This window comes from Callorhinus ursinus, unplaced genomic scaffold (genome assembly GCF_003265705.2).
Source record: "Callorhinus ursinus isolate GAN/ISIS: 27379988/994484 unplaced genomic scaffold, GSC_fseal_2.0 scaffold16, whole genome shotgun sequence".
Lineage (NCBI taxonomy): Eukaryota > Metazoa > Chordata > Mammalia > Carnivora > Otariidae > Callorhinus > Callorhinus ursinus.
Window position 1 is genome coordinate 40,598,082 of NW_027397078.1, and position 7,980 is coordinate 40,606,061.

The following is a 7,980-nucleotide window of genomic DNA, read 5'->3' on the forward strand; positions in this document are numbered from 1 at the left end:
CAGCAGGAAGTTGCTTGAGCAATCAAGGCTTCCTTTTACTCTTCCCTGGTCTGCGCGGGAGATGGTGATGGGCTTCCGAGGCGAAATCCTGAAAATCTTTGCAGTTTCCAGATGCATTGAAGGAAAGCCCCCTAAGAGCCTGAGCAACGCCAGCTGCCTGATATTTGGAAGCCTGGCCCCATCATGGAGGAAAGGTCAGACAGGATAATTACTTCCCCCTAAGAAAGTGAAGTTGTTGGATTCCAAAGAGCCCGCAAAGCTATTTGTATCCGTGAGCTGCTTGATAGCGCCTTTGCTATCAGAAGGGCACTCTGATTTTTATCAACAGTGTACATTTCTCTCCTATCGGCTTCAGACCCCAGCCTTTATCTCTGATCCCTGACATTGACTAAGAAAGTCCCAGAGAGTGGCCAACAATGGAAACAATTTATATTCTTCAAAGAACGAAAAAGTATTTGATTCTATCTGGACCCACAGACAGAGGCTTAAAAATGAAGTTCGTGTAATATTACAAATCTTTCTTAACTGCCCTCCATTTGTCAGTTTTCGATTATTTTAAAAAATAACCTTCTAAATAAATGTTTAGGTTAGGCAGATAATGACCTCGGTCTGGGTACTTAGTCAATTTTTTAGTGTAACCACCAACAGCATTCACAAGGAGACCTTAAAATTCTACTAACACACATGGAGGTGATCTTTATCCATAAACATCGTAAGTGAACAGAAAGGGCACACAAGTCATCTTTGCCGGGCTTTTCCTGCCTGACGTATTCGAATGTCCTTCACTGCCCTTGTAATCCATGGACCTTTTATAATGAACAAAAGGAAAATCGATTCAAAATTTGGTGAAAAGCAGTACCTCTAAAGCACATTTCTGTACAAGAAAGACCTACTTTGAACTCTGGTCTAGATATTGACGTATCAAAGTATGAAAATGATCCAGCAACAATTAGACAATTTGTACATGAGTAGGTGATAACGTGCAGTGTGAAATGAGGGACAGAGAGAAGGTAACAGTACCTAATGTACTGAAGCCGCTATGTGTCCCGGTGATGGATTTGATGGTGTTTATGGAAAATCTGCTGGGTGGATCGAGACATCTAAATATTCTTATTTAGTTTTCAGTTCGTGTGAACAATTAGAATTTATGGGTATGTGCGTATGTGTCTTTATATATATCTATATACTATGTATCTATATGTATCTGTAATCTATATCTATAATGCGTATCTGTAATGTTTATCTATAATCTACATATCTATTATCTTTTTATCTGTCTACCAAGTGCTTAAGCTCTAGAACATCAGATGAGAATATTTGCTGGTAATTTCCCAAGACCAAGAGCCGTGTATGGTCATGTATATCCAATAGATGCTTATAGATTGAATATTTCTGCCATGAAGGAAGAAATGAATGAATAAAGAGATCACCATTAAGACAAGAATCTTCTTGTCACCAAAGATTAGTATTCAATAGAAATTAAGTGGGAAAAATCACCCATGGAAAGTAAAGATAAATTTGAAGACACATCACAGCAATGTTATTTAGAAAAGACTTATGGTGGCCTATGTGTGTTTCTTACGTTATTTGCCTAGAAGGTGACAACAAGTGCGTATGCCTGCGTCTGATTTTGTTTAAAATAGAAATAATCTGGTACCACCTGAACCACTTACATAACAATTTCACTGGTGTGCAGTTGTCATTAAATGCTCCTTCAATTTTTACTTAAAACTTGATTTCCTGCTTCACTTTTTCCCCACTACAACTTCTAATAGCAATTTTAATCCAATCACGACATGTCCAATAAGTTGCTAATCATAGGTATATGTTGACCAAATAATCTGTCCTTTAAAATCCTATAACGTATCCTTTCCATAACTTATAAAACTCATCAAGAAGCAGAAAACATTTACCAAGCCCTAACTCCTCGGTGTAAGTTCTGTTGAGAAATTTTGTTCGATCAGTATGTGTTCAAAAAAACACATATACAACTATCATCAGACTAAACAATGAGAAGGAATACATATTACAAGTATGGTTTTGTTTCCTGCAGAAATTAAAACTGTTCTTTAAGAAATATTTTAATTAATAGTTGTGTGTCTTGGAAGAAAGCCTTGAATGCTAATCCTAAAGAAAAAAAAATCATAATCACAATGAAGATACTTGATATAGGAATCCTGTGTTACTATTGGGAATTGGGAATCTGTGAAACAGACCTTAAAATGAAAGTTGAAAGGCAGCAAGGGAGGAAGGAAGTGGGGAGAATAAAACATAAGGAGCAGAGGGACAGAACCAACGGTAGCATCCTTCCAGAGCAAAGCGATGTGTGAGGCAAGAGCATTCTACTCAAATTTGGTGTGACTGCTGGTGGGTAGCCCGTGGGAAAGATCTGGATTTCCAAAGAAGCTCTGCCCCTTGCTAGTTGTGTGATTGGGCAACTGCTGGGCATCTTTAGTCTGTTATCCATGCAGAAATGAAGAGAGATCTCTCCCTCTCATAGTTGATGTGTTGGGGCAATGGGACTTTTTCATGGTACCTGGAAGACTGACCGCCTTTCCGTTATTGCCAACCATGTTTTAGTCCCTTACTGTCCTCTCCTTATATTTTAGAAACTGGGATTTGGTTGAACCAAAATATTACCCATTTGCTGTACCGTCTTCCCGTTGTCCTCGTTTTGCATACTTTTCTCTCTTGGCACAATGTGATAAGTGTTTCTAAATAAAACTGCCCTTGTTTTAAATCCACAGTGTGGGTAATCCTATCAGATAAAGCAAGGAGGGAGTAAGAGTGTTCTTAAGGCCCAATATAGTTTTCAGTGTCTCAAAATAAATTCATTTGATTTCATGAAATAATTATTTTATATATATAGTCTCCATTTCTCACCTTTCCTGACTATAATTGTTTGGAGGCTACTAGCTTTGTCTCTTCCACATGAATATTTCTAGATACATTAAGTCATTTGTTTTAAATATGTATTTACATGAAGAAATATTTAGATTTGTCCAAAAAATAGTAGTGTGCTTTTTGTTCCCTTTCCTGTTCCTGTTTCAAAATGTCAAAATCATATCTGATTAAACTTCTACATTAATGTTTTCAAAACAGTCCACATCCGCAAGTCAATTCCTTTAACATTTGGATAACTAATATGTGCAAAGTTCTGGTGAACAAACCTATATTGATTGTGCCCTTCATGAGGTGATGTATAGTGAGGATGGTGTATGAGAATGATTAGTTTATAAATTGTAAAGATAGATATTTATACCAGAGATACTAAAGGAAGAAAGGAAGTCATTAACTAAACCTTAGAGGATGGAGGTATAGATTCTTAGAGATGTGGGCATCTTATCTGAAAAGTAGAGAGAAATGAAGATTTTTAATAGACAATGGGGCAAAGAGATTGTAGTGTGAGATAAATAGCGTTAGCCAAGGCATCAAACACTGAAACTAAAAAGTTACACACCCAAATTCTAATCTGCTTTATGTCTGAGGAGCAAAATCAGAGTTGAGTCAAGTTCTTAAAAGATGTTTATTGGTGTAATAAAATATCCTTATCCTAGTGCAAGGTGGGGATTGTTGCTAAGATTACAATGATTAATTACTAAAAATAGTTTGTTTTTGAATTTCAGGAGGTTCATCTAAAAAAAACAATAAAAGGAACAGATACAGCAGGAGAAGGCAAAATTAATCAAAAAATGACACATCTAGAAGTAAACCAAATAGATCGATTGGAATGGAGAACCACAGATCTTATTTTTAAAAATATATACCTTGATCATCAGAATTAAACGTACATAAGAAATATGTAAGAAAGAGTCAGTAAATTTCATACACTTGGGGGTGGGGAAAGAAAAGATTATCATGAAGGAATTGATAAAGCATGGCAGCCACCATTTAACTCTCTGTTTCTATGAGTTGGCTTTTTTCAGACTCCACATATAAGTGAGACCATGCCATGTCTGTCTGACTTACCTCATTTAGGGGAATACCATCAAGGTCCATCCATATTGTTGCAAATGGTGGGAGGAGGTGCAGCGGAAGCAGAGATGATCTGAGAACTCCAAAGCTGTTCTTTCTTTCTTTTTTTTTTTTTTAAAGATTTTATTTGTTTATTTGAGAGAGAGAGAATGAGAGACAGAGAGCACGAGAGGGAAGAGAGTCAGAGGGAGGAGCAGACTCCCCGCTGAGCAGGGAGCCCAATGCGGGACTCGATCCCGGGACTCCAGGATCATGACCCGAGCCGAAGGCAGTCGCTTAACCAACTGAGCCACCCAGGCGCCCCAGAGCTGTTCTTTCTTACCGTCTCAGGACAAGCTCTGGCCAGACCTACATGCATTCGCTCATCTCTGTAATGAAGTCACATTACTTACTCAGAAGGGAGCCATTTTGCTTATGAAACATCTCCAGTTTCTACTCACACAGTTACATACCCTATGGATGAATGTCCTATAAATTCCTAGAGCCCAGGTTTCTTGTCCATAAGCAATTCTATCCAAGCTAGGTACACCCTCCCTGAAGCATTCCATACATAGAGACTTTCCCTCTGACAAATTACAATAGAGTGCTTGCCACCCTGTTTCTTATCAGCATGTTTTCCAGGAGATTTGACCAGTTTATCTTCCTTCTTTCTTTACCAGGGAAGAGAAAGGATGGATTACAGATCCCTTACTTATCATTTCCTTCCTACTGCTAGTAATAAGCAGTCACACAGAGTGGTTCTCAAGTGGTGTTTTCCAGAACCTGAGATACCATGTGGAGGTTTCTCAGGATGTCAGCTTGGTAATTCCTTCTGTGATCTATTGTAGGTACCGGGCTTCTGCATGTGGTTCAGCAGGACTCAAGGATTTTCAGTCTCAAAAAGTCATGCCATCTTTGAAGAAAATACAAATGTTTCCCTCTGTGAAAGGAAAAATCTGTCCATCATATACTGCTATGGTTGAAGGAAATGTTTTGTGGAGCATTTAAAAGATTCAGACCATTGGTCTGAAAGGGAATGCTTTGCTTTCATAACTCTACATTCTTTCTTGATTTCTGCCACTGTTTTTATTATTATTTATTATTATTTTGATGGTGTAGTTTCTGTTTGAAGGCCACCTGACTTGAGACCCAGGAAGAGTTAATGTTTCAGTTTGAGCCTGAAGGCAGGAGAAACCAGTGTCCCAGATCCAAGGCATTCAGACAGGAGAATTCCCTCTTACTCATGGGAGAGACAGCCTTTATGGGCTATTCAGGCCTTCAACTGATTGGGTGAGGCCCACCCAAGTCAGGGAGAACAGTCTGCTTTACTCAGTCTATCAATTCACATGGTCACATGTGATCTTAACATGATCATCCCAAAACAGCCTTATGGACAAACCCAGGATGATGTCTGACCAAATATCTGGGCACCCCATGGCCCATTCAAGTTGATGCATCAAGTTAATCATCACCATTACTATTAAATTTCATTACAAATATTTTACTTTAGGCCAAAAGGGAACTGACTGTTGACTCCTTGGCCCCAGTTCTTCCACGGATAGAAAATATTTTTTCCAAGGAAATGGAGCAAAGAGAAACAAAAGTACTCCATATATATTCATTGACTGTCCATAGTGTATTATTTTGTCTGTAGTTGTAGAAAATATCAGAATGGAAAGCGAGTTGCCTCTTTAAACACCAAGCAACCTCCTATGCTAATTTAAGGCCATCTCATGGCCTGACCATTCCCCAGGAGGATCTGAAGATTGGTCACTTACTTCATGGTTATTAATGTTGAAATAGGCTCCGGACCCACCCTGGGCTGTTTGAAGGATTAGCCCTAAGTACCAGGAAGACTTTTCCCAAATGTTTCCCACCTGATTGTCTGAAGCTAAGAAACACTCAAGCTATTCACCATATCAATCACCAAGACAAAAGAAGTTCTAGCAGTCTTCCACCAAAGCTACCCGTAACTTGGTTGAATTCATGTTACTCTTACCAAAACTGTCTTCCAGGTATGCAGGCTCCAAGATACCTTGACAGTTAGTTCTCAGGAAGGAGAAAGAGGCAGGTCTAAGTGGCAGGAGATATATCTGTTCCTTGTTGAGATCAGTAGCCTTGCTGCAAGAGCCCTTCCAATCCCACATAACAGGATCTACCTGATACCAGCCCAATGGGGCCGTCTGTTCCTTCCATCAATGGCAAAGGAACCCTTCCCTTGCATCACCTCTGCTGCGGCAATATCATCAACCTTGGCAAATAGCGTCACCTCTTTTGTACTACCCTTCAGATCTTTTCTTTCTTCCTCGTTTGAATCCACAATGTACACAGGTCACATTAGTTTAGTGTTTCCACATCATTTATTATTGAAGACTATGTCATGCATTTTTGATTAGTAACTTCCATTTCTTTTTTTTTTTTTCACACTCTCAGCCTGAGCTGTGGTTTTTTCCTTTTTTTTTTTTCTCCCTTACATTAGTCATTTTCTGATATTTCCCCTGAGGCCAAAACTTCATTTTCCAATTCTTTCTTGCTAGGATTTCATTTTCTGCTGGTTTAGCTTCCCTTAAACCATAGAATAAAATTTAATTTTTAAAACCTGACCTGTGTCTATGATTTCTTCCATCCTGCGTGCTTCCTTACGTGCTATCCCAGAATAACATACCTTTGGCTGGATTCCATAGTTAGGGAGCAACTGCTTGGATAATTAGGAAGAATAGTCATTTCTAGTCCATAACACTGTTGAAAGGAAGCTCTTCGTGTGGGAGCAAGAGTTGCAACACATCCAGTTACTCGACACAGTAAAACATGTTTAAATGTGCCTAATACATGTCCAATGAACATTTTCCCGTGCACGCCAATGAATGTATCTATCAGGCTGCACGTGGATTTCGGGCTTTACAACGTATGCTCCTCGCTTCTGGGTCAGCCCTGGTACCTGGAGCCATGTCCATCTCCTGCTCATTGGAACCCCTCGGGGGCCGTGAGCAAGGGACATCTGCTTGCCCGAGGACTGTTCTTGGCGGACAGGAACCGCTGTATCTCAGCAGAGACTGTGGAATCTCCACCATCCGGTCGCTCCCGCAGAAATCTGGATCGTCCTCACTTTTGTTGCTGCTTGCTTACCTCCCCAGCCTGGAAGTCTTGCACCGAGCCTCGTGCTCTGTGATCCGCAGGGGTACCTGCCCTGCCCTTAATGAGCAGCCTCGTTGTAGAACAGCCCCATGGACGTCGGTAAAGAGTTATCGGATCAGGGAACAAAGGGTCCCATTCTGTTCTCCACATTTCGGATTTCACTTAGACAAATGATCCCTGGTGCGAAGGCAGTTTCTTTTTCCTGCCATTCTGGTGCAGTGAGCTATTTTAGATTTATATTCTTTGCTTAGAGGCGCTAGCTGTCATTCCCATTCTTTTAGTCTGTATCTATGTGTGTGAGTTTCCTTTCCTCGTCTGGAATAAGGCGAGATTGCTGTCCCCAGGCTGGAGGAGGGGAATCCCTAAAACTCACTGCTTGACAGCCTGGGGCCGTGCAGGGGGGCAGTCTGGCATGCACAGTCTCAGGTCCTCTCTGCTCCAAAGACCAGGGCGAGCATCCTGTTTCCCTGCACTTCTGAGCTGAACTCATATCAACGCGGGTTTTTTTTTTAATTTTTTTATTGTTATGTTAATCACCATATATTACATCATTAGTTTTTGGTGCAGTGTTCCATGATTCATTGTTTGTTCATAACACCCAGTGCTCCATGCAGAACGTGCCCTCCTCAATACCCATCACCAGGATAACCCATCCCCCTCCCCCCCTCCCCTCTAGAACCCTAGTTTGTTTTTCAGAGTCCATCATCTCTCCTGGTTCGTCTCCCCCTCTGACATACTCCCCTTTTCTTCCTCTCCTGTTATCTTCTTTTTCTTTTTTCTTAAAATATGTTGCGTTATTTGTTTCAGAAGTACAGATCTGTGATTCAACAGTCTTGCACAATTCACAGCGCTCACCGTAGCACATACCCTCCCCAATGTCTATCACCCAGC